General features: G+C 49.3%; 1 protein-coding gene and 1 long non-coding RNA gene across 2 annotated transcripts in view; one reads left to right on the forward strand and one right to left on the reverse strand.

Moving 5' to 3' along the window:
* The window catches only part of KCNJ10 (potassium inwardly rectifying channel subfamily J member 10), a 30999-nt gene extending 15048 nt beyond the window's left edge, over positions 1 to 15951 (reverse strand). Inside the window, exon 1 of the mRNA XM_084791553.1 lies at positions 15696 to 15951. The gene's annotated coding sequence lies outside the window, so the exon portion shown is untranslated. The remainder of the gene's footprint in view (positions 1 to 15695) is intronic.
* LOC311602929 lies at positions 14156 to 25941 on the forward strand. Its single transcript, XR_014780900.1, has 4 exons — positions 14156 to 15567; positions 21662 to 21818; positions 21970 to 22046; positions 22539 to 25941. It is a non-coding gene; the product is annotated as an uncharacterized lncRNA (long non-coding RNA).
* The last annotated feature ends 1883 nt before the right edge of the window (positions 25942 to 27824 follow it).

A 27824-nucleotide genomic window follows, 5' to 3' on the forward strand; every position in this document is an offset into this window, starting at 1 on the left:
ACGCGTCTGTTCAGGAACCCTCCCTCCTGGGTCCCCTCTGTCTTAGATCTCAAATCCAACTTCTGCCTGATGCTATGGATTGATGCAATCAAACTCATTTAGATATCAGACAAACCTCATCTCAGGAAGATCACCTCCATCCGTTTTTGCTGAGCAGAGGGGTCTGGCAGACCTACTGAGGGTTACAGAGAAAGCGAGAACTACAAAACTGCAACTTAAAGCTTGGTGGTGACCTGCCTGTCTCCTATGCTGCAAATTTAAGTCCTGGCCACCAGGGGGCAGGGCTCTCTAGTCTGGCAGGCTGCCCTCACAGACTCTCAACACCTCTACCAACACACCAACCCACTCCTTTTACATTAGGTTGAACTGCATGTAATCGCAAATTAAAAATAAACAGATCACACGTTGTCAATATCAAATGGTCCAATAACACTAGCAATTCAAGCAATAGTGACAACCACCTCTAGAGAGCAGACGTTTGCCTTGGAGGAAGCACCTAAACAAATTTAGAACCATTCCTTATGATGGACACAGCCATGTTGGGCATCAGCAAAGGCCACCAGGAAAATCTCTCCAAGGGCGTCTTCTCAGTTCTCGACCCCAGCAATCTCTCTTCAGCATTTTGAGGCTGAAGACAGGCGGTCCATTCCCAGCGCAGCCTTTGTTTGTTTGTCTCCATTGCAGTGTGCTGGACACCCTGACTTTCGTAGAGCGTCTAGGTTTTAAGACTCTAGGCAAATCTCCTGAGTTCCTGGGCTTCCATATCCTTCCTCCGCAAAAACAGCCTGATGGCGTGGGGGTGGGGGTGTGTCTGAGACCGTGAATAGTGCAGTACTAAACACGCAGCCCCGTTCCCGTGTGACGTCGCAGCTTCTAGGTTATCTCCGCCACTAACTTTAAATGTATATGATCTCTTTAAACATTCCTTTACACGGGTGGTACAGCGCACATGTGGAGATCAGAGGGTAACTTGTAAGGATCGCTTCTCTCTTTCCACCACGTAGTTTCCCAGGTACCAAACTCCGATCATCGGGCTTCCTTGCCCACACTGAGCCAGCTCACCTGCCCTCTGCTTCCTTTTGATCTCTCTCTTTGGGCGAGGTCTCTTCCCTCCCTCTTCATGTTGGTAAAATTTCTTGTGCATCACCACCCCCACCTCCCTGTCTCCACTGCGCCAGGCCTTCCTGTGCGCCCATCTCGCCTTTACCTTGTATGGCAAAGTACTTACAGGTTCCCTCTATCTGGAGCACCCCAACTTAAAACGTACAGACCCACGTCCTCTCCCGAAGAATCCCTTGTGCGTTTGTTTTCCTCTTGTTCAGAGAATTGCCATCCATTCACTAGGTGCTCAAACTGGATATCTGGCCTCTCTCTTGCCCCTCAGCCCATTGGTCACCAGGTCTTATCAATTCTGCCTCCCAATTCAACGGGTTTCCAATTCTCCCCATTCTCCGAGGCTCCCACCGTTCAGCCTTATTTTCTCCCTGGTCCCTCCTACCCCAGCATCGCCCCACCCCCATCCCTCAGCCTCCACGGAGCCCTGCAGTGCCCAGTCATCACTCAGCTCAGGCTTGAGATCGGTCAGTGAATTATTTGAACTTTATGACAAAAAAAAAAAAAAGCTTGACACGGGACCACAGAATCCCTCGCTGCCACCCTCCGTCCCCCATCACTCTGGAAGCCTCCCCCTCTGCCTCCTTCTCCCCACACTCCTGTTTCTGCTGTGGAGAACGCTGCCTACCCTCCCCCACCTGCCTCCTCGCCTTTGCTTCTGCAGCTCTCTCCATGGAACGCCACCTCTGCCCCCGACTCTCTGCCGCGCCACGCTTCCGTCTAACATGTTTTCATCCCTGAAGGCCCTGCTCTAGTCCTCGTGCTGCTCTCTGTGCCGCTGTGGAGGCTGCTCCAGGCTCAGGTGGACAGAGTTCGACTCCCTCTGCTCCCGAGACATTTGGCCATAGTCGTTTGAAGTCAGAGACTTTCTCTCAGACATATGTTTAAGTTAGTACTTCTGAAGTTCATCAAACTGTTTGGTGTATAAGATCTTAAATTTGAGCTGGGCGTGGTGGCGCACGCCTTTAATCCCAGCACTCAGGAGGCAGAGGCAGGCGGATCGCTGTGAGTTCGAGGCCAGCCTGGTCTACAAAGTGATTCCAGGACAGCCAAGGCTACACAGAGAAACCCTGTCTCAAAAAACCAAAAAGATCTTAAATTTGACATATCAGGGTTGATTCTGGGCTGTAGATGTCAACTATATAGCCAGTCTGAGCCACTTTCGTGCGCACGCGCACACACACAGATATACATTATTTTGTTTTCTGGCTGAGCCTCAGAATCTTCCTAACATAGCAATATAGAAATCCATTTTCAAATGGAGTTAGGCTAACAAATAGAACCTTTTTTTTTTCTTTTTTTAATCCCAGTGCCTCCTCCATGTCACAGCCAACTCTTCCTGTTCTCTGTTGCTACTGTTTGTCATTCTGGTCTTTGTCAGTTACAAGTTTATGGGAACCTCAGTCAATCTCGGCATCTCTCCAGGGCTCAGTTTCCTCATCTAAGGAGGCAATACACTGTGATTGTGTGCTCAGGATTACAAGAGATAAATGAAGAATGTGGAATCTGCAAGGCCCTTATGCAGATAAAGACATCATTATTGTACTTTGCAGATGAAGAAAAAAAAAATTCCCCCGAATTAGAGGCGCTAAGACTTGGAAGGGTGAGGTGACTTGCTGACATTTATCTAACAGCAAGCCAGAAGCTCTCTCCAAGTCTCACGGGATTTTTACTGATATTGCTTCTCCATACCCCTGAGGGCTTGCTGCTGCACAAGCTGAACCAAGGCCTTATTATTGTTTTCTCTAGGGTAACATTGATGGGTGAGGTAGCATTTACTGTAGCCTCCCAATTCAACGGGTTTCCAATTCTCTGCTCTGCCCCAACCCCCACCATTGCCAATAGGAGGCTTCCTCCAGAAGCTGCTCTGCCTGCCAAGAGACTGGGGGGGGTGGGGGGTGGCACAGAAGCATGCAGCAAGGGATGCTGAGCAGAACTGAGCTCCCCAATGACTGCTCTCCAGCCTCTTACCACCCCCTCATCTAAGCCCAAACTCAGAGGCTCCAAGAGGCTATGTGGAGATGCTGGGAAATTGAACCTGGGTCCTCTGGAAGAACAGACAGTCCACTTAACCACTGAGCCCCACCCAACCTCCCACTTTGAACTGATTTTTTTTTCTAAGATTTGTTTATTTCCTTATTATTTACTTATACAGTATTCTGCCCGAATGTGTGCCTGCGTGCCAGAAGAGGGCACCGGATCTCATTATAAATGGTTGTGAGCCACCATGTAGCTGCTGGGAATTGAACCCAGGACCTATGGAAGAACAGACAGTGCTCTTAACCGCTGAGCCAGCTCTCCAGCCCTTGAGCTGATTGTTAATCTGTATTTTATTTTTCTTCGTTTCTGTGTCTTCCTCAGTGCCTGCTATTTATGGACTTACAAGAGTCCCTCGGGGGCCAATGGGATGGCTCAGTGGCTGGAGGTGCTATGAGTTTGGCCTCTGGGACTGCATGGTGGAAGGAGAGAGGCAGCTCCCACAGACTGTCATCTGTCCTCCACGCACACACGATTAGCACTCCATATTACATTTCCCTACCTTGAGCTGTCTCTGAAGAGTGCGTGCATGGCTTTTTCCTGAATCATCCTCCCTCTTAGCTGCCTATAGAAATCTCTGGATGCCTGCAGGCCCTGACTCAGTCTCCCACTGGCCCCTCCCCCTCCCCAGCCTTGACTCTGGGCTGAGAAGCTGTGCTCTATCTAGTGTCCTGGACCTTGTTGCAGCTCACCCTTAGCCTCCCCTCCTCAGAATCACCTCTGCCTTCTGCGTGAGGGTGAGCAGATGTTGAAACTGAGGCTGCAGCCGGTATGTTGTTCATCGGGAATGCCTCAATGCCAGAAATCCAGTTCTCCATAGAAGTTTTCCATCCAGTTTTTCATGGTGGGAGACGGAGAAGCAGTGCCAAGGCCTGACCTAAAACTGCTGAAGTTTAATCCTAGATCAAGGGTCATCCAGGCAGGTCAGTGCCTCCAGGACAGTGTGACTGACCCAAGAAGGGAAAGTCTTGAGAGAAAGGGAGACAGACAGGTTGGGGGGAAAGGGTTGAGGAGAAGCTGAGGGAACTGTCTCTAAAGCTCCCAGAAGGACAGATGAGACAATGTCCCTTACAGCCTGACTTTTGCTCACCTCCCAAGCATCAATACTCAGTGTCTTTTTTCCACCCCTCACACATCCTTTATCCACTAGCCATACCAAACATCTCTTGCTTCAGGAAAATATTCCAGCGGGCAGTTCTTGGCAAAATGGGGCCCTTTCCAATCCCACCTTGCTGGCTAGGTTCTTCTGGCTTGGAAGTCACCTTCTCTGAAACATTTTTCAGAAGGCCTTTAGCCTCCCCCCCCTGCCCCCAAACCCTGGGCTGCATCCCTGTCTCTGTTCCCACAGTATCACCGACAGCCCCACCTCAGCCTACCCCACATGCTGGCCTTTTGCTGATTGCCCCTTCCCAGGAGGCTGGTGACAGCATTGCCTCCGTGCGTTAATGACATGGAAACTAGACTTGGAGAGTTAGGCGGCCTGCTCAGGACAGTGTCTAAGAGCGCTGCCACTGCAAGCTGAACCAAGTCCGTGCTTATCACCTTGCTCCTTAGTCACCGGATGTTGGTGCTGGGAGGCCTCTGTGTACATACATCCAGTTCTAAAGGAAGGAGACCCAGCTTAGAAAAGAGGAGCAACTTTCCCAAGGTCACACAGCTTGCCAGTGGGGCACACTGCTTTACATCAGCATCAGGGCAGTAGCCCTGGCCTGCACCCCACCGTCTTCCTTCCTCCAGGATCTGACCCTGGGGTCCTGAGGTGACAGTTGATTTGCACTTGAGATATTATCCATGGAGCTCATTCCCTGTCCTCAGCCAGCCTGGGTGTGTTTGATCTGACTCTCCCGTCCATCAGGGATGTGAGCCTCCCTCACTTCCTGCAGCAGCCAACCCAGAAACTGTAAAAAGTGAAACAGAAGTTAGTGAGGTCCCCAGAGAGAACAGGGGACACCTTGGATGACGGATGCTCCCTCTGCAGGCTTTGAAAGTGGCCAAGGAGTTCCTCTGAAACATTTAGAAATCCCACCACCCAAGGGGGCTCTGAAAGTCATTTGAACAATTGCTCAGGCCACCCAAACTTTGTCTACTAGGTGACTCCAGGGAGATCATCTTACCAGAGGCACGACTGTCTCTTTTCTTCCTTTTCCTCTGCCTACTAATACTTCAAGCCGAGGGCATTCTTCTTCCCCACAAGTGTTACCTGCTGTTGCTTAGGCAATTTATTCTTTTCTTTCTTTCTTTTTTCTTTTTTCTTTCTTTCTTTATTTTTTGAGACAGGGTTTCTCTGCATAGCCCTGGCTGTCCTGGAACTCTCTCTCTCTGTAGACCAGGCTGGCCTCGAACTCAGAGATCCACCTGCCTCTGCCTCTCAAGTACTGAGATTAAAGGCGTGCACAGCTGCACCATCTGCTGGCAAGCAGTTCATTCTTATTTGCACCCTCGATGGTTATGGGCAGCCAAGAGTACTCTATGACTTGTACTCAGGGAATTGAGCCACCGCCTCCTGGGTAGGGCCTCTTGCCTCCATCTCCTCCTCAAGGCTACTGTTCCACATCTGGAAAGCAACCTCTGAGTCACAGAGCGGTCCCAGGAGGTCAGCCTTCACCCCAGGAGGCAGGCTGTCTGCTGCCTCCTAACTCTCCCCCATATTCTTGAGAAGGAGGGGGGCGGGATGAGGGCGGCATGCAGATTCTGAATAGATGCAGAGCTGCGTCCAGAGCAGGGTGTCCACCAGGAGGGGCTGGGGCAGGGTTCCTTCACCCTAGAGGCAGAAGAACACAGCTAGAAGGGATGGGTGAGGTACAGAGAGCAGTGGGGAAGATGACTCAGGCTGAATCCAGTAGACAGAGGAAAGCTTCTACATAAAGATTGGGGGGGGGGGAGCAGTAGCAGCATCCTGCAGTCAGTCCCCTTGTGCAGTTCTTACGTCAGGAGGCATCATGGAGGTCAGTGCACAGTAACCACTTTCAGCGTGCCTTCTGCTGAAGCTACTGCAGCTGAGACCTCACGCAGCCTCCCAGCACCCAGTGCACCTCAGAAGTCAGCTCAGCCCTGGAGTCCCTGAGGTGCCAGAAGGCCGTTCTTTCTCCCCTCTACCCTTTATGGCAGGCGACTACTCCAAGCAACGAGAGAGATGCCCCAGATAAGAATACTAGCAGAGGCACAGACACCCAGCTCAGATGCTGTACAGACAGGGAGATGCGCTGGGACGGGCAGAGCTGAGCACCACAAAGACCTGCAGCCAGCAGTGGCTCTCTCCAGCTCTCCAGAGCCAGTAGCACGAGTAGGGCTGATGGCAGAGTAGGAAGCAGAAAGAGCTAGGTTCACCCTGCTCAAAGTGACCTTCTGAAACCCTTTCTATTCCCGGAAGCCTAGTGAAGGTCCCTGCCTGTGCCTGCTGTTCTCTACTCCCAATAGTTACCATGCTCGCAACTTCTTCCTGAAGAAAAAAAAAGTGAGTGAAAGACAGCTATGGTAAAATTCCATAGGAGCAGGGGACCATCTGAGTAGAACCAGAAGCAGCCAGTCCAAAAAACAAAACAAAACAAAACAACGAAACTAGAGACAGGAGACCAGCTGCAGGCTTGTCACCAGCTGCTTGAGCACCTCATCTCACCTTCTCAGTCTTGCTGAGAAAAGTATACTTGTCTAGTCTACCTCTCAGGGCCCCGAGGGATTGCGATGTTCTGGAGTGCCCTAGGGAAATGCTAAGGAGAACACACCAGCGCCTGCGCCGTGTTGGGATGTGTTAGCTAGCCACATATATATATATATATACCTGTATGGTTGACTCAGTGCTGGGGTGGGAGCCCTGGTCCACCAACCTCACTCCGAGCCTGGGGTAGAGGTTAGGAAAGTTGTACTCGAAGTTTGTCGGAGGCTGTGGCCATGGTTAACGTATAAGCAGGTACAGTCTGGGGCGGCAGGACATTCCCCGCCCCAGGGCCACATTCTTGAGGTCACAACAAGTGCAAACTTGTTAAAACCTGTGTCAGAGCAGCAGAGGGCAGCGAGGGGCGGGGAGGGGGATGGTAGTGAATGAGTTGCCAGCAGCTGCTGGAAGAGAGTGGAAAGGAAAGGGGTGAAGTGGGGAAGAGGAGGTGTGCGGGCACATGTGCTGATGGAAGGTAGTGTGGACACGTGGTCCCCGAGCCCGGGTCACATCTGCTTGGCTGTGGGGTTGGAGCAGGTGTGGGGCTGCATAGATGAGTGTTGTGCCTATGTGTCTCTGCATATATGAGTCACGTAGCCATGAGCTGGGGTAAGAAAGGGGCTGGGCAGTTGCCGGTCCAGGCTACACATATAGAAGGAGGCATGGGCAGGCTGTGTGTACCCTATTCTGTCATGGGCCTCTCAGACCTGCATTCCAACTCCCTCCACACACCGCCCCCACCCCTGTGGTTCAGGCTTTGCCCTCCACAGTCATCCCTGTCAGATGCCCATCTCCACAGTCTGTCCAAAGTGGGGGTGTTGTACTGCCCACATACTTTCCCCCCCATCCACTCCCCCATGCTCTCTGGGCACTCTGGACACTGGGGCGGGTGAGGGGTGGTGGGGGGAGGCTCTGAAAGCAGGTGACTGTTTGGGGGAACTTGGGGACAGAGCCGCCATTGTGCCCGCCCAGGAGCCGCCTCAATGGAGCTCTCTGACACAAAGGGGCTTTGACAATGGGCAGAACATTAGTATGCAGAGCCAGCCCCTCAGCCCTCTCACTGTCCCACAGCCTAGGGGCGGGAGCTGGGGGGCTGCTGGCAGTGGGAGACAGGGTAGGGTTAAGGCTGAGACTGGGGAGATTTTTAGCCCTAGCAGCTCCCCTGGGGTCACCAACCAAGAGCCAGGAGAAGGAGATTTGACTAGGGCCTCCAAACCCACCACTGGCCAAAGGGGACCGGCTAAGCAAGGAAGGCCTTGGGAACAGGAGTTGGGAGAGGGGCTCTGGGTGGGCAGTCTGAGTCCACCCACTCCTACCTCTGTTTTGCCCTCTAGTCAAGGGAATTGTGTGGGCAGGATTGCGAAGAGCAGCGCGAAAGAGCAAGGTCCCACGCCGGAAGGCCAGAGCCACAGCTGGTGGAGGCTCTGTGCCAGGCTTCAGGAGCAGAGAGATCCGAACCTCTGAGATTCTGGATGCTCGGAGTTAGGGGGCTTGGTCTCCGGTCTGCTGCTCCCTTGCATGCTGCCCTCCTATTCTGTGTGGATGAGTAGGTGGCTGGCTGTGTGGAGGTCTGAGGTTAATGTCAGGGGTTGTCTGCTGTAGCTTTATTTTGTTTTTGAGGCAGGGTCTGTCACTGAACCTGGCGCTTGCTATTTCTTGGTTGATGGAGAACTGTACTAAGCAGCCAGCACTTCTCCCGCTGAGCCATCTCCCCAGTCAAGCACTGCCCTTTATAAGACGTCTACAGCTGCTGCTGCGGGGACAGAGAAAGCTGGTATGGTGTCTAAGCACAAGAGCCATTGCCCTTTGTGCTCTTCCAGGGAGATCAGTCTGAACCCACAAAGTAATACCAGTTGCCCAGCTAAGGGGAATTAACCACAGGACCAGCAAGATGGGGTACTCATCCCAAGGGTGTACCTCTGTTCTTAATTCAAGGCCATCCCAACACACACCAGCTAGGTCTGGGGCAGCGGGCAGGGTTAGGGCTCTGAGGTCCTGGTTGGTGGGAGTGCTGAGGAAGAGAGTAAGAGCCTGGCAAGAGACTGCAGGCAGCATGCAGGGAAAAGGGCACCACCAGAGCTACTGTGTAGTTTAATCAGATTTCCTCTGGCCTGGACCAGTGGGCTCCAAAAGAGAGAGGGTAGGGGCTGCTTTACAGAGACAGAAGAAAAAAAAGATCTCAAGCTTAGCAATGTCTTCCCCCTGGGCTGCAGAGATGGCACAGTGATTAAGAGCACTGGCTTCTCTTTCAGAGGACCTGGGTTCAATTCCCAGCAATTCCATAGCAGCTCACAGCTGGCTGTAACTCCAGTTCCAGGGTTTCTGACACCCTTACACAGACATACATTCAGAAGAGGAGGAAGGGAAAGAGGAAAAGGAAGAGTGAGCACCTTTCTAGTGTTGTGTCTGTCATCCTCTGCACGCTAACCAATAGATAGATGCTTATTTATTCTCTGTCATAGGAATTGAGCCTAGGGCCTCATATATGCTTGGCAAATACTCTGCCTCTAAGTTATATCTCAGCCCTTATTTTCTCTTTTATTTTGAGACAGAGTCTCAATAAGTTAATCGGACTGACAGTGAATTCACTGTGTAGCCCAGACAGGTCTTGAACTTGCGATCCTCCTGCCTCAGCTTCCTGAATGGCGGGGTTAAAGACACACACCACCACACTGGCAGCAGATGCCTTGTAAAGGCTCCCTTTTATAGAGGAGAAAATAGAAGTATGGAATGTTAAGGACTTACTTAGCCAAGGTTGCATAGCTAGTGGATGGGGGACTAAGTAAGGTTCAACCTCAAGCAGGCAGCACCTCTCAGAGCTCACGAGTTAAGCACTGCCCCCATCCTATCAGTCTAGTGAAGACCCTGTTGAGGGACATCAGCCAAGATGTCCAGATTTTTTTTTCTGAGACAGGGTTTCTCTGTGTAGCCCTGGCTGGCCTCAAACTCACAGAGATCTGCCTGCCTCTGCCTCCTGAGTGCTAGGATTAAAGGAGTGTGCCAGATCTTTATAAACGTCCCCTGTGGTTCCTCAAACTTGCAGTTCTCAAAGGATAGGTCAGAGACCCACAAAGTTTCCTGAGGTGCTTCCAGGGGCTTTCTGAGGTCAGACCTATCTTTGTCAAAATGCTAATGGGGCATTATTTGTTCTTCCCATAATTTCAATAGTGATCAGCCAAGTTTCCCAGGGGGTACGTGGCACGCAATATTGCAACATATTAAATGCAGAAGCAAATAGAAGGAACCAACAGCTTTTTACTGAGCTAGACATTAAAAAAGGTTGTGTGAATAAAAGGCAGTGTCACCCCTCCTAATCATTGTTTTAAGATACATAGCTATTTTCACTTAAACTCACATCACTAGGCAGTGAGTTGGGTTATCACTGTTTTAAAATTAATTATGAATGGTCTTAAGTCTCCTCAGCATTCATAATGCATATCAGTAGGTACAACCCTTGCAAATAATGGTCTTTGGAGTCTAAGCATCTGCTGCTTTTAATCTTGGTAACACTGTCTGTCCCCACCAGACGAAATGGATGGTCAACGAGAAATCATTCTTGAAGCTCCCTAGAGAGCTAGGTAATGGGGTCTCACACACATAATACTGGAGAATGCCCGCTTAAGTCTTTAAAATCAGGGTACCCCTTCCAAATGAGCAAATAGAGTCCTGCCTAGATTCAAGGTAGACAGAGATTTTTTTTTTCATCCCTGGGACCAAGCTTTCTGCTGACTGTCCAAAGGCCAATGGAGGGAAGTCTTGTCTTTGCCTCAGGAGGTCCTCAATATGACAGGGACACAGGCGTGTGTCCTCGAGGAACTCATAAACAAGTAAGAAAGACAGAATATCCCCTCTAACATTTGCCATGTATGAGGTATCCTGGGAAAAGTCAACACTGAAAAAATAAAACAAGATGGTTGAGCAGAGAGAGAAACAAGCTCATGGTAGTTTTCAGGTAGGTGGACCCCGGAATGGCCTGTGATGGCCAAGAGTGGGTGGAAGTGTGTACCCAGGGACTAATGTCCCTGAATGTGTCCCTCAGGATCAACCCTGGAAAACACAGTCCCAAGAGATGGGGTTTGGGAGGAGAGGTGAACAAGGCGGAAAGTCACTTGAATATTATGACTGGAAATCTCCATCTAATGGTAGGTAACAGGGGCATAGGCATGAAAAATGCAAGGTAAAACCCAGTGCTTTATGATGACGATACCAGACGTGGAAGCAACGAAGGGAAGGAATCAAGGCCAGGGGCCAGAGTCAGAAAAGCCGTCATGGACACCATCACTAGTAACTATTGATGAAGTTGACAGGCTGATCAGAGGACAGACGTCGGGACCGGCATACCAGCCAGCTGAGAAGGAAGAGATGCTAGACAGAGAGACCAAGAGGCAGGCTGGGAGTGAAGCTCAGCTGGTGGAATAGCGTATACAAAGCCCGGGGCTCCACCCCCAGCACCACATAAAACCAGGCCTTGGGGGAGCTGTGCTGACACAATGCCAACACTTGAGAGGTAGAGGCAGGAGCATCTGAAGTTCAAAGCCATCCTTGGATACCCAGCAAGCTTCATAAGACCTCTCCTCGCCACACACACACGAAGTGCTGGGGAGATGGCTCAGTAGGTGAGGTGCCTCGGTACACAAGCATGAATACTTGAGTTTGGGTACCCAGCACCCACATAAAAAGCCAATAATCTCAGTACTGGGGAGAACAGAAGAATCCCTAGGGCTTGCTAGCCAGTTAGTCTGGCCAAAGTGGTGAGCTCCAGGTTCAGTGAGAGATCCTCTCTTAAAATACAAGGTAGACAAAGATTGGGGGAGACACCCAGCCTCTGCCTCAGCCCTCTACACCCATGCACATCTACATGCACATGCATCCACACATGAACACACAGGTACACCACACAAAAGAGAGGAGACACCTTGCTATGTGTGGGGGGGAACAAAAGTGCATGAAGATACATAGAGATACCCCAGAGATGGAGGGGTAGAAATTGTTATCTTTGGCTAAAAAGCGGACATCAGGAGTGAGAGAGATTATCCAGGGGAGGGGAAGCGTACAACAGATCAGTTATTGAATCTGAGCTGAATACAGGAACTGTGTTTGGCACAGACTGCATGGGAAGAATAGGCCGTGAGATGAAGGCCCTGTTTCTGGTAGCGGCCAGTCTGTTGGCATGAAATGGGAACCCCATGTTTAACTTGTCAATAATTCTTCTGCCTTCCCAGATCTGGGGCGAAGTCTCAGAAAACCACCATACGGGGCTGGGACTAGATGACAGAGTAGAAAGGATTGGAGAGGCCAGAGAATGCCAACAGCCAACTCCACCTTTCACATGCCACCCACCCACCTCCTAAGTGCTTTACAAATATTGACTCTTCTAATCCTCACAACTATTGTTAGGCCTAGTGAAAGCGTGAGGGGAAACTGTGTGGCCACTAAGTGGTAAAGCCCGGACTCCAAGGCAGTGCTGTGGACCACTGTGTGTGTATCTCTCAGAGTGAAAAGGTGGCAAGTTAAGGGCCGCGCCGACATCCGTGAGAAGCCCGTAGACACTTAACACAAAAGCTCTGTATTAAAGTGCTTCACAGCTCCTCTCAGAAGCCTTAATGATGGCCTTTTTCATTTGGGGGCTTTTTAATCATAGGGGACAGGGTTACATGGGTACCTGACTGCATACAAGCCACATGTGCAGGTGGCCAGAAGAGGGTGTCAGATCCCCTGGAACTGGAATTACAGATGGTTGGGAGCTGCCATGTGGGTGCTGGAACCGCCCCAGCACCCAGGTCCTCTGCAAAAGCAGCAAGGCCTCTTAACCACTGAGCCATCTCTCTAGGACCTGGGGTTGTGTCTACTTTTCTTTCCCAGGCACCATTTCAAATGCCTTTTTTTTAATGGGATGTCTTTCCTATCGGAGCCTAATTTCTTTCCTTGGTTTTGTGTGTGTGTGTGTGTGTGTGTGTGTGTGTGTGTGTGTATTAACCCAGTCATCTGAAGCCCCCACTTCTTCAAGCTTCTTCTGCAGACCACACGCTCTAAGTTCTCTCCCACATTCCAAGGACAGCCCCTCCCGTCCCCACCACCTCAAATTCAGGCTCCAGGCTGGCAGACACCCACAGGAGGGTTGCTCCCACAATCCTTTTCTCTTTGCCCTTTCAAGGTTCTGAAGGGGGGCGGGGAGGAAGGATGGAGAGGGGCCACCCAGGACGTACTCTCTCTATGAAGAATGGTGACCACATGGACACTAGTCTCTGATGACAGAAAAAAAGACCTTGGCCTCAGACTGAGGTGATGAGATGAATGCAAAAACCAAAAAAACAAACAAAACAAAACAAAAAAACCAGTCTCTGGAGTGGTTGTAGCAACTGCCCTTCATTCTGTGCTAAGATGTTTGGAGTCCAAAGCTCCCCTTTCTGGCCAGTCTTCCTGCAGCTTCATCTCAATGGGTACTCCATCCCTTCTCTCTGCCCCTTCGAGAGCCTCACTACTGCCCTGGACAGCTTGGTCTCAGCCTGGACAGTAGCACTGACCAGTCAGGCAGGAGAAGAATCTAGGCCGGGGGAGGAAGGGAGGGAGAGTGGAGCTTTTTTTTTTTTTTTTTCTTTTTTCTTTTTCTTTTGTCCTAAGCAACTTCTTAAAGGAAAATTTAGGGACTCGTGTCTCTTTCCCTTCCCCACCAGTGCTTCGGACCTCAACCTGTCTTCACATCTTGTGTACATAAACCCAGCCTAAGATGGCCAAAAATCTCCTTTATGGCAGTGGACCTTGCTATACAACACACCCTGCAAAGCCTTTGAAACTCATATCCCACCAGATCCAGCATGAAGGTAAAGAACTTCATATGAACCCACCCAGACCTAAATGTCCCAGCCTCCCTGGTCCCTAGGGGGAAAAGGCAGAGGAAGGCCCCTGGGTCTTCTGCCAGTCACTTGCCTTCTAGCCCAAGCTAGCGACGCTGGAGTGAAACCGAGCTCATGCCGAGTGCAGGTGGGGGCCACAGAGAGAATCTAGGAAATGCCAGATTATCTCCTATACATATATATGTGTGTGTGTCCCCCAAAGATATATGGGCACATGTTGGAGAGATGTTATCCCCTGTCCCAGGGTAAGGGAAAGCAGTAGGATTCTGCATTAGAGCTACACAAGGAATGGGACCATGCCCCCCCATCACCCCCCAGTCAGCGGAGTCATTGCCATTTGATATCCACTGAGACAACTTGGCTGCTCTGGGCTCTGGATGAGGGCTGAGGGGGGGGGCGGTGGATGGCTCAGAAAACAGCAGTTCCTTTCAGGACCCAGGTTGGCAAGGGCTTTGGGAGGCTGGACTGGCCCAGATCACCCCCCCCCAACTCCCCCTCCTTTCTTCCCTCCCTTGCCACCACCACCACCAAAGACAGGGCGGCGGGTGGGTGGAGAGATTGGCACTGCCTGGGTCAAGCCTACTGCCTCTGCCCCAGACCCTCTGCCTGGCATGATGCCTTCCCTCCCCTTCCCTCCCTTCCTAAAGAACCAGCTATGAGCCAGGACACCTGGTTCCTTCTGGACTTGGTCCCCATACTCAGGCTACACCCCCGGGGTACTGACAAACTCTAGGCTTTGGCAGAGGATAGAATCATCATCATTCCAGGAACACGTTCAAAACTCCTTGGAGATCAGGGAACAGAGTTTGCAATGAAACTCGACTGAGCTCATGGTAACTGCCGGCTCACGGCGCCAGTCTCTCAATGCCCACTCTCTGCCTTCCACATAACCCCCCCCCCAAACAGGAGGCTCCCAAATCATCTTTCACCATCTCCTGCCCTCTTGGACTACCTAAAGTAGCCTATCCCATAGGGAGAAAAAAAAATATTCCAGCGTCACACAGCAAGGGCAGTCTGGCCAGAACTCTCTTGTCAGAATTTGTATTGATGAGCAGCCTAATCCCTCTTTAAGCTTTGCCCTCTCGAGGGTCCAAATATGTCTTTGTTTCTTTACACCATCACCCCTTGGTCAGCCTGGGCACTTCAGTCACTGGAATGAAATCCCAGGATACCAGAAGTCCTGCTCCCACCTTTTCTTTTTCATTTCTAGTTTTGTCCTTCTAGCCATTCTGGTCCTCAGCTCTCCTCCCTAGACTCAGTTCTTTCCTAATATGCATGCCCTCGGCTAGTCCCTGTTGGAGGGAGAGAAAGAGTGGGAGAGGCATCCCTGGAGGAGGACCCCTAGGCCCTAATCCACCCGACTCCAGAGGAAACAGCCTTCTTCTTCTTCTTCTGACATTCTCCTTGTGAAGCAACTTGAAGGGTGTTGGTAGGCAGGGATGTCTCGAAGTGGGAACCAAGTTGAAATGGAAGGAAAAAGGGGGGGAGGAGAGGGGAAGGGTTCCAGGTGCACTAGGGCTGACTGTGTCTTCTAATCTAGTGCTTGTTTTTCTCCCCATGTGTAAACTGGTCATCAGAACATCGTCAATGGGTGTCACTGTGTGAGTGTCACTGTAAGGGGGAGGGCTGGGAGCAGGAGTAACCTGTCCCTGCTGGGAGCAGGGGACACTGTCTCTTTGCCTGTGTGTGTGTGGGTGCAATCACTCTAGTAACTGGATAAGCTCCTTGTAACTGCAGGTCTGCTAAGTGACCAGGAGACACCAAGGAAGCCCCTTTCTTTTATAGAAGGCCTGAGGTGACTAGCCAGAGCAATGTACCCTTGATGAGGGGCGCTTCCCAGGAAAGTCCACTTGGAACTGCCAAGGCTCAAGAAAAGAGACCGGATTGTACAGCGGAGGCCAGCCGGCCTTGGTAGGGACCAAAAAGCTAGGGCTCCCCCACCCCACCTCACCCCACCCCACGCCACCCCACCGATGTCTCTAAGTGGACAAGACCCCGGCCAGGGCGGCAGCACTTCTTCATCAGGGCCAGAGTCTTACCTTGGCTCCTAGGTGGAGTGGCTGCTCTGATGAAGTGCAGGGCACTGGGGCAGATGAACCGACGGGGCGGGCAGGAGTGACGAGCGGAGCTGCGCGACCGACAGGGCTAAGACTCTTAAACCCCGAGCTGGGATCAGATAAGGGCTTGTCCGGGGGCCGGGGCCGGGGTCGGGCCGGCCGAGGGCAGAGTTGGGCCGTGCCGGGCCGCCCCCTCCCTCTGCAGCTCCGGAGCCAAACTTTGTGTGAATGGAGGGGCCCGGCGGGGGCCGGGAGGGCGGGGGCTTGGGGCTGGCCAATGGCAGAGCGGAGCGCCAGGCCCGAGCCCGGGGATTGGAGAGATATGGGCAAGGGGCGGGGCGTAGGGGCTAGGAAGCGCAAACCTAGACGGACTAAGGTGCAGAAACACCCAAAGACAGAGACCCAGACAGAGTCCCGGAGAAAGAGAGATGAAGAGACAGACGATACGCGAAGCGATAGAAGCCGAGCTGGCAAGATGACAGGAGGAGAGAGAAAGAAGAAAAGCGAGGCGGCCGTGTCAGAATGGAGGAACCGGGACGAGGGCCGCGGGGGCGGGACTGGGCCCCAGTTAATGAGGTGGAAATGAATTCAGGACGGACTGTGACTAGGACCGAGACTGTGGCAGACTTGGCCCGGGTTCCTGGGGCTGCAGGGCTCTGGCATCCCGCACAATTTTCAAGTTATTCTCTCTTCCCTGTGTAGAGAGTGCGGTGCTGGGTGCAAAACAAGCACCTGCAGTCCGGTGCAAAATGTAGGAGACACCCAAAGCTATAGAAGAAGAGGGAAGGGTCGGTCTATTTAGGGGATTCCCCACAAATGTTCATGGAAAGAGATAACATCTACTTAGGTCCTGGGGATGCAGGGGGCCTGGATCCAAGGAGGTGGCAAGGACACTTGTGGCAGAAGTACTGCCTATGTGAAGTCGTGAGGGGGACACAGAAGTACACACTAGTTTAGGAAATAGCATAAAACTATTCCCACCCACTAGAGTACCCTCACCAAGGACTGCTTCATTACCTGAATCCACTCTCTCATATATGGCATGCATTAAATAAGAAAATAATGATTTCCCACTTATTTTTCATAATACACACTGAATCAATGACTTGTATTACTTACTGTGTTAATATAAATTCAGGGTTGAAAGCAGAGAAATTATATTTTTTTAGTTGAGATTGACTCCCTAAAATTCATAAAATGAATAAATGTGCCTTTCGAAAAGCCCTCATTGGGGCTGAGGGTGCAGCCGAGTGGTAGAATGCGTGCATGGTCGCGCGTTCCATTCATCTCCACCACAGAAAGAAGAATGGGAGGGAAGGAGAGGGAGGGAGGGAGGGAGGGAAAAGCAGAGAAGGAAGCAAGGCACGCGAAAAATACTCCGAGGGACCAACTCTCACCACACTGCTTCCGGACCATACAAACCGGGAAAGCTACAGGGGTCACTGGATCCCAGGAAGCAGCCAGCCCCTTGAAGGAATTTGGGTAACTGAGGCAAAGATGATGAGTCAGGAGCTGGCGGGGTGGATGGAGGTCAGAGGGAAGAAGACTCAGTCAGCCACCGCTGCTGCCAAAGTAGCACTGAAGCCACAACGACAAGATTGCTCTGACCCAGGACCGTGTGGTGGAAAGCTAGACTGGCCCAGAGTGAGGCAGGTTTGCATTTCAAGGACTAGAAGGAGAAGGACCCTTAAAAAGTCACAGTGGACGGGTGAAGAATGGATCAAGAGAGCAGAGTGTCAAAGAAGCAAGCAAGGGAGGACAGAGAGGAACTTAGGACAGTGGCAGGCAGTGCAGAAAGAGAAGCACTGGGTTCGATAATGAGAAAGCCATTGGTGGCATTTGAGTACAATTTCTTTTTTTTTTTTTAATTTTTATTTGCTTTCATTTTATGTACATTAATTCTTTGCCTGCATGTACATCTGTGTGAGGGCATTAGATCCCCTGGAAGAGGAGTTATAGACAAGTGTGAGCCACCACGGGGTGCTGGGAATTGAGCCCGGATCCTCTAACAGAGCAGCTAGTGCTCTTAACCACTGAGCCATCTCTCCAGACCTGAGAACAATTTCTTTTTTCTTTTTCCGAGTCAGAGTTTCTCTGTGTAGCCTCGGCGTCCTGGACACCAGGGTAGCCTTGAACTCACAGAGATCCACCTGCCTCTGTCCCTCCCCCTCCCCCACCCAGTGCTGGGATTAAAGGCATGCGCTGCCATACCACTGCCCAGAGAACAGTTTCTTTTTGGGAGCACTTTTTTTTTCTTTGGGTTTTTTGTTTGTTTGTTTGTTTTAATTTTGTGTTTTTTGTGTTTGTTTGTTTGTTTGTTGTTTGAGACAGGGTTTCTCTGCATAGCGTTGTAAGCCAGGCTGGCCTAGATCTCACAGAGATCAACTTGCCTCTGCCTTCCTAGGGCTGGGATTAAAAGCGAGTGCCACCATGCTTGCTAAGAGCATTTTCTTTCTTTCTTTCCTTTCTTTCTTTCTTTCCTTTCTTTCTTTCTTTCGTTCTTTCTTCTTTCTTTCTTTTTTGAGACAGGGTTTCTCAGTGTAGCCCTGACTGTCCTGGACTGGCTTTGTAGACAGCCTCTGCCTACTGAGTACTGAGACTAAAGGTGTGTGTCACCACTGGCCAGTTTCTGAGGAGTGATCCAAGGGGGAACCAGATTACAAGGTGCTCCATTAGAAAATGAGAAAACGTTAACATTTACCCTTTTAATGATTTTGCTTAGGGAGGAGAAAAATCCAATTAGAACCAAAGCAACGGACCAGGAACCATCTTCCTGCTTGTTTTGTTTTTCAAATTCCTGCTCTATTCTGCTCCTAGAGATGAGTGGCGACAGTAAGATGGTCTGAGCACCGGGTGGTTTAGATCTGTGATCCCAGCTGCTAGGGGAGCAGAAGCAGGAGGGTTGCAAGCTCAAAGCCTTCCAGAGCTACAGAGTGAGTTCAAGGCCAGTTTGAGCAACTTGGCAGGGCCCACAGCCTTGATGTTCAAAGATGCAGAAGACTATGGGCCCGAGCTCAGACTACAACATAAAACGAAGAACAAACGCAGGGAAGAGAAGCCAAAGGACTGTTGCGGTTTACAAAATCACGAATTTATTATTTTTCCAAAAATGTTACCCAAGCATTCGGCATCAATCCCCACCCACATGCCCATGACTTTAATCCACCTGGATGTATATTTGAAACATAGTACAACAACATAGAACGAACCATCTTGTTTATAGGACTGCTCTTTTTATTTTTTTTATTCCAAACCACAGTGAATATGTCACCACCATCAAACTAGAAACATCCAACAGCATCCACCCCAAGCTCTTTATTCTTCCTCACCCCAACGCCATTCTCTAACCAACGCATCTCCTTTCTAACCCTGCTGAACACACCTCAGCGCCATCCCCGCCTCTCCATCCCATTCTCACTGCTGCAGTCTGCAGTAGCAGATGCGCCTCTCAGCAGGGCTCCCAGAGCAGCCATCTAGCTGGCATATTCCCTCCAGTCTTTCTCCACGCTAATGATCCTTCAGCTCATGAATTCCTTTGTGTAAAAACAATTAAGGCAAGCAAGACGGCTCAGACTGAAAAGGCACTTGCTGCCTAACCTGGCGACCTGAGGTAGATCACCAGGACTCACACGGTGAAAGGTAAGAAGCAGCTACCAAATATTGTCCTCTGACCTCCGCACGTGTGTTGTGGAGCGTGCGCACACACACACACAAACGCAGAAAAAAAGGGAGACAGAGACAGAGAGAGACAGAGATAGAGAGACACAGAGACAGAGAAACAGAGAGAGGGAATTTTAAAAAAGAACGAGGCACACGCCTTTAATCCCAGCACTCGGGAGGCAGAGGCAGGCAGATCGCTGTGAGTTCGAGGCCAGCCTGGTCTACAAAGTGAATCCAGGACAGCCAAGGCTACACAGAGAAACCCTGTCTCAAAAAACAAAAAACAAACAAGCAAACAAAGTAAATAAGAATGAACCCACGTTCTTCACCGTAGAACAGGAGAGTCATTATGACCTGACATCATTCCCCCGTCGTCTTCCTTTGACCCTCCACATCCAAGCCTTCCTCCTCTGACACCCATGGTTGGGACTTGTGCTCTCTTTTGTATCTTGCTCCTTTCTCCTTGGTCACACAGGCTGGGTGTTGTGCAAATCTCTACTTTCCCCCTTGTATTTGCCATGGGGCGCAACTTCCATTCCAGTACCTGCAAGGGATTTCCACCCTCACATGACACACACACCCCCCCCCCCCATGGAACCCATACCCTTCTCCCACCCTGACTTCCTCTCACCAAGTTTGGGAATACTCACGGCATCCTTGTTTCTTTCTTTTTTTATTATTATTAAAGATTTTATTTATTATGTATACAGTGTTTGAAAGCCAGAAGAGGGCATTAGATCACATTATAGATGGTTGTAAGCCACCATGTATGTGGTTGCTGGGAATTGAACTCAGGACCTTTGGGAGAGCAGACAGGGCTCTTAACCTCTGAGCCATCTCTCCAGCTCCCAGCTTCCTTGTCTCTGTTTAGCTCCTGCCAGGCAGCCTGAAGACCTGACAATGTTGGTCTTCATGCCCCATTCTGTAGCGTGACAATTGAGCCCCCAGGTTCTGTTAGGTTCCCCCCTAGTTGTATCTCTCCAGGATGCAAGCTTTCATGTCCATGGCCAGAGTCATAAAGATTACCACTCGCCCAGAGCCTGGCCTATCCCTCACTTTTCTCTCCAGTCTCAAAGGAAGACAAACTCTCTTCATTAAAGAAGTCCTGTATAAACTCTAGAATTAAACCACTGAGCAAACTGAGGCATGGTGATATATATCTTTAATCTCAGCACTCAGGTGGCAGAAGCAGAGACTCTCTGGGAGCTCAAGGCTAGCCTGGTCTACATAACCAGTTTCAACCCTGCCATAGCCAAGGCTACATGGTAAACCCCTGTCTCAAAAATAAAGATGACAACAACAAAATTTTTTTTCAGCAAAAGCCCGGCTCTTACTAGACCAGGCTCCTTTGCTTAACATTTAAAGATCTCGAAGGGATGGTGGAGAAAAAAAAAAAATCAAAGGGCAGGACAGAAAACAGATACCCTGAGGAAGTCATCCCTGGATACGCTCCTTCCAAATAGAAAGAGGAGTCATCTGCTGAAGTTCAGAGTGAGAGTGAGGTGGCATGGGATGGAACTGGGCAATTAGAAAGAGTTAGATATTCTAGAACCACGGGGGTGTGGGGCTGTGGCGGGCCCTGTGCTACTGTGATGTTCTCATTTTAAGAGTGGCTTAAATCAAGTTTCCAATCTTAAATAATCACTCTTTATTAGCAACTATATTCTCTGTATAGATGGTGTTAGTTTTTAATATTCAACTTTTTGCCAAAAAGAAATCCTGCAGCACACTACAAGCACAGTAGAGCCATTGGTGATGGGTGTTTAGCAGATTCATGTTTCTGAGCATTTACTATGCGTGATAAATTTGATTTTGCTTGTTCTGTTTTGATTCATTCTGTTTGAGACTCGGTCTTACTAGATAGCCCAGGCTTGAGATGTTCCTTCCTCAGCTTCCTAAATGCTGGGATCACAGGTGTGCACCACCACACCTAACTGTGCATGATAGATCATGAGATGGGAAAGCCCAGAGTCGGGGACATCAGGTGACTGGCCTGTACACACTAATATGCCCAGGAAGTGTTAAATTTGGCATTTGAATGCACCTGTTTGACCCCGAAGCTTGTCAAAGGATAATAGTAGGCCGACCTTGCATGCTTTATACATAACTTCACTTTCCCAAGTAGAGGTTATGGCTCTTGGCCAGATGTCAGTATGAACAAATTTGCTGAGGCATGATGTTCACGGTCGACTGTACAAGAGGGCAGAGGAACGCTTTTTCTTGAAGACCTCCTTTTCTTTCATGTAGTAACTGTGTCTTCCTTCTTTGATTCATACCTCTTTGCAAAGTTAATCCCCTCACCGTTGGCCTCCTTTCTTCTTTCACCTCACTCAACACGGGGTCAAGTCCCCCACAGAACAAAAGAGGACCACCGGTGACGGTCCTCTGTGGAAGGAGAATCCACAAGTGAGCATGGAGCGAGGGGCCTGTTGCTAGGAAAAGCAGGTGAGTGAGGGTGAACGGAAGCAACGAGGCTTGAACTGAGAGGCAGATCCCCAGAACTGGGGGGACTTGGCTAGTCTTCAGGGCTGGTTGGAAAGAATGAGACAGGAGCCCCAGGGACCCCAAGGAACATGTGTCTGCTTGGGTCTCACAGTACTAACACGTTCCAGTAGAAGTACGGCAACTCATAGCGGGACGACGGGTCACAGTGGAGGCCGTGTCACTGCTTAGGTAAGTCACCACCTTTATGTACATGGGCTTTATGTACAAGCCCATGTTTACAAGGCTTGCTATAAAGGACTAATCACATTACGGAAGGACTTTGGAAGGCGGTGAGGGAGGGAGGGAGGGAGGGAGGGAGGGAGGGAGGGAGGGAGGGAGGGTGAGGGAGGGATGGGGGAGGGAAAGGAAAATGGTTTTTACCTATAAAGTTTATCTCGTACCTTTCTAATTGGGCCAGCTGATGGAAATTCTGTTAGCACCCAAATACACTGTAGAGAGGGGAGGAACAGGAAATCAAGAAACCTCCAGAAACCCGGGATTGAGAAAGCTGTGTCTTATCCCTGATTCTTCTCTTGGGACCCTCTTCTCATCTGCAAAGTGAGGGCTACTTCTGAACCACCTCTAAATGCTGGACTCTATCTAGTCCCATAGACCAGTAGACAAAATAGACTGATTCTTCTAGGGTCGCATGCACCTTGAATTCACCTATTTCTTTTTTAGAGACAAGGTCTCAATATGTCACTCTGGATGAACTGGGACTCGCCGTACAGACCAGGGTGGCCGCAAACTCACAGAGATCCACCGGCCAGCGCTTCTCAAGAGTTGGGGTTAAAAGCATGAACCACCACACACAGACCCCTTGAATTCGTACCAGTTGTTATTTGGACTAACTTGACCTTCCTGCTCCTATAAGCTCACATCCTCAGCCGCCTCCCGCCTTCCCCTTCATACTTCCTCCCCCATTTCCACGCTTTTGCCCAAGAAGTCTCATGATCTTGTTCAAGGAAGCCTTCCCAGATTGGCTGACCCCATAGCTGGCAACAAAAGGCAACTGCTGCAGGGGTGAGCAGAAGGTTCCGCTGCACTCATCTTGTACCCAGACTCTGCTGGGGAAAGGAGGGCAACCGTCCCTCCACTCACCTCAAAACAGCAGCAACAAAACCCAAACCCTACCTCTTCCATAGGCTACCTACAAGAACTGAGACGAGCTGGGGGTTTTTTCAGGTCACACCGAAGTGTGTGTGCGAGTGTGCGTGTGTGTTTGTCCTCGCCACGCAGGCATATGTAGGGGCCAGAGGCCGATGCCGGGGTTACAGACATACACTTTCGTGCCCAGCCTTTATGTAGACATTGGGGAATCCAAACTCAAGTCTCCGCGCTTGCTCAGCAAATACTTTGCCCACTAAGCTATCTGCCCAGCTCTATACCAAGGTTCTTTAGAGACCAGCAGAGTGGCCCCAGAGGTGGCCTTTGTGTCCCCAGTGTCCTCTGTTTCCTATCTTTGTTTATTACAACTTCACTGGCGTGCTGGGTTTGATTCCTTGCAGAGCTGCTTTTGCTCTCAATACATAAAATCTAGAATCTCACCTGTTTGTTTGTTTGTTTGTTTTTCTGTACACTGATGGCTTGTGAAATCTTCTTTTCCTCTGCCTCAGTTCAAGCTAGATCAACAAGGAATCGAGATTAGACTTAATGAGTGAAGCCCAGGACCTGAAGGAGCTGGAAACCATGTGAAAGAGTGCTCTCTTCTGTCAGCTAGATTAGGTTCAGGGCAGCCAGGAAAGAGTCAAAGGACTGGCTGACAACCTCTAGAAGGTCCCCATCAGCTCTGTGACTCTCCCTCCAGAAAAAGGGGCCAGCTCTATGCAAACATGTTCTTGCCCAAGGGTTTGGTTTCTTCTCTCTGAGTGCCTGGCACAGTGGGACCAATATGAGCAGTCACTTGGCAGGGCAGAGAAGAGCAAGCTAGCAGTCCCCAGGCTCAGGTGACAGGGCCAGGCCCAGGAGACAGGGATGTTGACTTGGGCTTTAACAGCACTGTTGATGCCAATCTCGGGCAAAAACCTGATATTTCCACTTGGAACAATAAGAAGCAGCCAAGAGGATTGAGGAGAGGTCAGTGGACAAGGAGAGCCCCCTGCAGGTCTCACCCAGTGATGCCAGAACAGAGGAGGGCAGCTCTTACTGGACAGCGGTCCCAAGAGTCCTCTGAGATGATGATGATGATGATGATGATGATGATGATGATGATGATGACGACGACAACAACAACGATGGCAACAGCAGTGGTAGTGGCAAGGAGAAGGAAGAAGAAGAAAGAGGAAAACACAATTTGTCAGACTTTAAATAAACAACTCTCAAGTAGTAAATACTCTTTACTGTGGTTTTGATATGAAGTGCCCCATTCCCAAAGGCTCAGGTATTGGAGACTTGGGCCTTAGCCTGAAAGGAGAGGGGACTTTGTTGATGGGATAACGCTGAGTGGACTGTAAGGAGGTGAAGGCTGACTGGAGGAAGTAGGTGACAGTGGCATGCTAGCGACAACGGTTCTCACCCTTCCTAACAGTGCAACCTTTTTAATACAGTTCCTCATGTTGTGGTGAGCCCCTCCCCCAACCATAAAATTGCTTTGTTGCTACTTCATAACTGTAATTTTGCTATCGATATGAATCATAATGTAAATGTTTTCTGGAACTAGAGATGTGTCAAAGGGGTCATGACCCACGTGTTGAGAACCGCTGCTCTAGAAAAAACCAGAGCGCCTCTTCTCTCTTCCTTCCACACTCCTCACCTCTCCTTTCTTCCTTTTCCTCTGTGCTCCCTTTCTTCCCTTCTCTCTCCCAGTCCCTGTCTCCCCAGTCTCTGTGAGGTCTGCTTTTCCCTGCTGTCTACTATGATGCTCAATTCCCTATCTCCAAGAAAAATGGAGCCAGACAACTCTGGACTTGAAACTTCTGAAACTGGAAACCAAAATTAACTTTTCCTCTTTTAAGTATGGCTGTGTATTCTGTCACAGCAGTGAAAAGCGACTAATACCATATCTCTTAGATTAAAACAACAACAACAACAACAACAACAACATTTTCCAAACATAGTGGTGAATGTCTGTAATCCTGGAACTAGATAGGCAGAGGCAGGAGGATACACCACAGGTTCAAGGCTGGCCAAGACTATAAAGTGAGTTCCTGGCCAGCTAGAGACTCATAACAAAGACTTTGTCAAAAAAAAAAAAAAGTTACAAGCTCAAAGTCATGCATCTACTATCAAATGGAGCAGAATTTGAACTGATCATTGCCTCTGAAGCGTATGTTACCCCACACACATTTTGTCAGCACATTCCAGAAACTTCTAGCCTTCTAATGTGCAACTCTATTTCTTCCTGCTCTTCCAATAATTGTTATTGCAATGTTAAGTCCCAGGGCTTAGAAAATGTTAAGTTTTTAAGAAAATATCTAAGAGATGAGAGTAAATATGTTGTATTAGTCTCTTTTCATTGCTGTGACAGAATACATAAGCATAGAAAACCTCTTGTGTATAATAATATTGGTGATAGTAATAACACCAGCTTGAATTTATATCTCACTCTTTGCCTTTAATTGTTTCCCTGCTGCTCCTGGCTGAAGGCTGGGGGATGTAGTTCTGTGGTACAGTACTTGCTTAGTATGCAAAAGGCCCTGGGTTCCACCCACAGCGCTGCAAATAAATAAGTAAATGAATAAATAAATCCTGGAGGAAATTAACATTACAATGTTTCTACTTCTCCAAAATGTTTCTGTATTGGCTGGTTTTGCGTGTCAACTTGACACAAGCTAGAGTCCTCAGAAAGGAAGGAGCCTCAGCTGAGGAGAGGCCTCCACTAGATCCGGCTGTGAGGCGTTTTCTTAATTAGTGACCAATGGGGGAGAGCCTAGCCCATGGTGGGTTGTGCTATCCCTGTTCTGGTGGTCCTGGGTTCTATAAGAAAGCAGGCAGAGCAAACCATGGGAAGAAGCCAGGAAGCAGCACCCCTCCATGGCCTCTGCATCAGCCCCTGCCTCCAGGATCCCGCCCTGCTTGAGTTCCTTGTCGTGATTTCCTTTTGTGATAACAGCAGTGTGGAAATATAAGCTGAATAAACCCTTTCCTCCCCAACTTGCTTTTTGGTCATGGTGTTTTCTAGAAGCAATAAAAACCGTATCTAAGCCGGACAGTGGTGGTGCACACCTTTAATCCCAGCACTCAGGAGGCAGAGGCAGGCGGGTCACTGTGAGTTCGAGGCCAACCTGGTCTACAAAGCAAGTCCAGAACAGTCAAGGCTACACAGAGAAACCCTGTCTCAAACAAACAAACAAACAAACAAACCAGTTTCCTAATTTTTACCAGTCATTTTGCAGTTGTTTTCATATAGCCACAATCACCTTGTATAGATGTTTTATGTCTTGATTCCCTTTCCGCTTTCTTTCTTTCAAAGACAATTTTTCACATAACTGAGTCTGGCTTTGAACCTGCTATGTAACCCAGGCTGGCCTTGAACTCCTGATCTTCTTGAGCTTGAGCTTATGTTCTACTTTTTTATGTAGCAGCATTATGTACGTGCACATAGCAACAGCAACAACACTGCAGTAACCTGTTATACCGAGTGTTACAGATATCACCTTCCTGTGGTGACGTAAAGCTGACACTATCAAACACTGGCAAGGATGTAGCACGACAGGAATGCGAATGTGTTGCTAGTGAGACTGAAAAATGGTGCAGTCACTTTGGAAGACGGTTTGGCAGTCACCTGAGAAACTAAACATATTCTTCACACATGATATTACAGCCATACTCCTTGGTATTTACTGTCCAAAAAAAAAAAAAAAGCTGAAAACAAATAAAATCCCTGCACACAGATGTTTGTAGCAAATTTATTTGGACTTGACAAAAACTGGAAGCGAAGTGTCTTTCAGTGGGTGACTGGACAAATAAACTGTGGCTCATCCTGGTCAATAGTTAGTAACCGAAAAGAAATTAGTTATGGAACTAAAAGACATGGGTCAACCTTAAATGCACAGGTGAAAGAAGCCAATCCAAGGAGCTACTTATTGTATGAGTCCAACTCCATGACATTCTGGAAAAAGAGCCATGGAAATGGTTAAACATCGGAGATGGCCAAAGGCTAAGAGGAGATTGGGATGACTAAGCAGGCACGGAGGGCAGCACTCCACACTGTAATGGTGGGCACATGCTGTTATACCCTGTTCCACACATACAGCAAGAGAAATTACACCAAGAGAAAGCACTCATGTGAATAAGAGGCCAGTGGTGGCTGTGGCAATTTAGGTTCTTAAGTTGTTAACAAGCTACTATTCTCTTTGGGGATGTTGATAGTGGGGGAGGCTATGTATAAACCACGCAGAAGACATATTGAAACTCTTTGTGCCTTTCTCGCTCTGTGTGTGTGTGTGTGTGTGTGTGTGTGTGTGTGTGTGTGTGTGTGTTGTATATGTATACATCTTTGTGTCTGCATGTACACACATGTGTACACAAGGATGCCAGAAGTCAATGTCTTCTGTATCACTTCCCACCTAATTTTTTGAGACAAGGTTCCTCATCAAACCCGGAACTCACCAATTTGGTGAGGTTAACTGGCCAGGAAGCTCCAGGCATCCTCCTGTCTCCACAGTCCCGGCTAGGATTACAGGTGTTTGCCACTGTGCCCTCTATTTTGCATGAGTTCTGAGAAGCCAAACTCAGGACCTCATTTGTAGAGCAAGCACTTTAACTGACTGAGCCATCTCCCCAGGCTCCTCTTTTAATTTTTTTTCTTTTGATGTAAAATTAAAACTACTCTTTGAAAAAGTCTTTTGCACCCTATGAGCATATACAGGGGGAGGAGGTCCCCTCAGTCACAGTCATAGGGGAGGGGAGTAAGGGGAAAATGGGAGGGAGGGAGGGAGGAATGGGAGGATACAAGGGATGGGATAACAATTGAGATGTAATATGAATAAATTAATAAAATATATTTTTTAAAAAGTCACTCAAAAA

This window comes from Acomys minous (genome assembly GCF_964271855.1).
Source record: "Acomys minous genome assembly, chromosome: 1".
In the NCBI taxonomy this organism is placed as follows: domain Eukaryota; kingdom Metazoa; phylum Chordata; class Mammalia; order Rodentia; family Muridae; genus Acomys; species Acomys minous.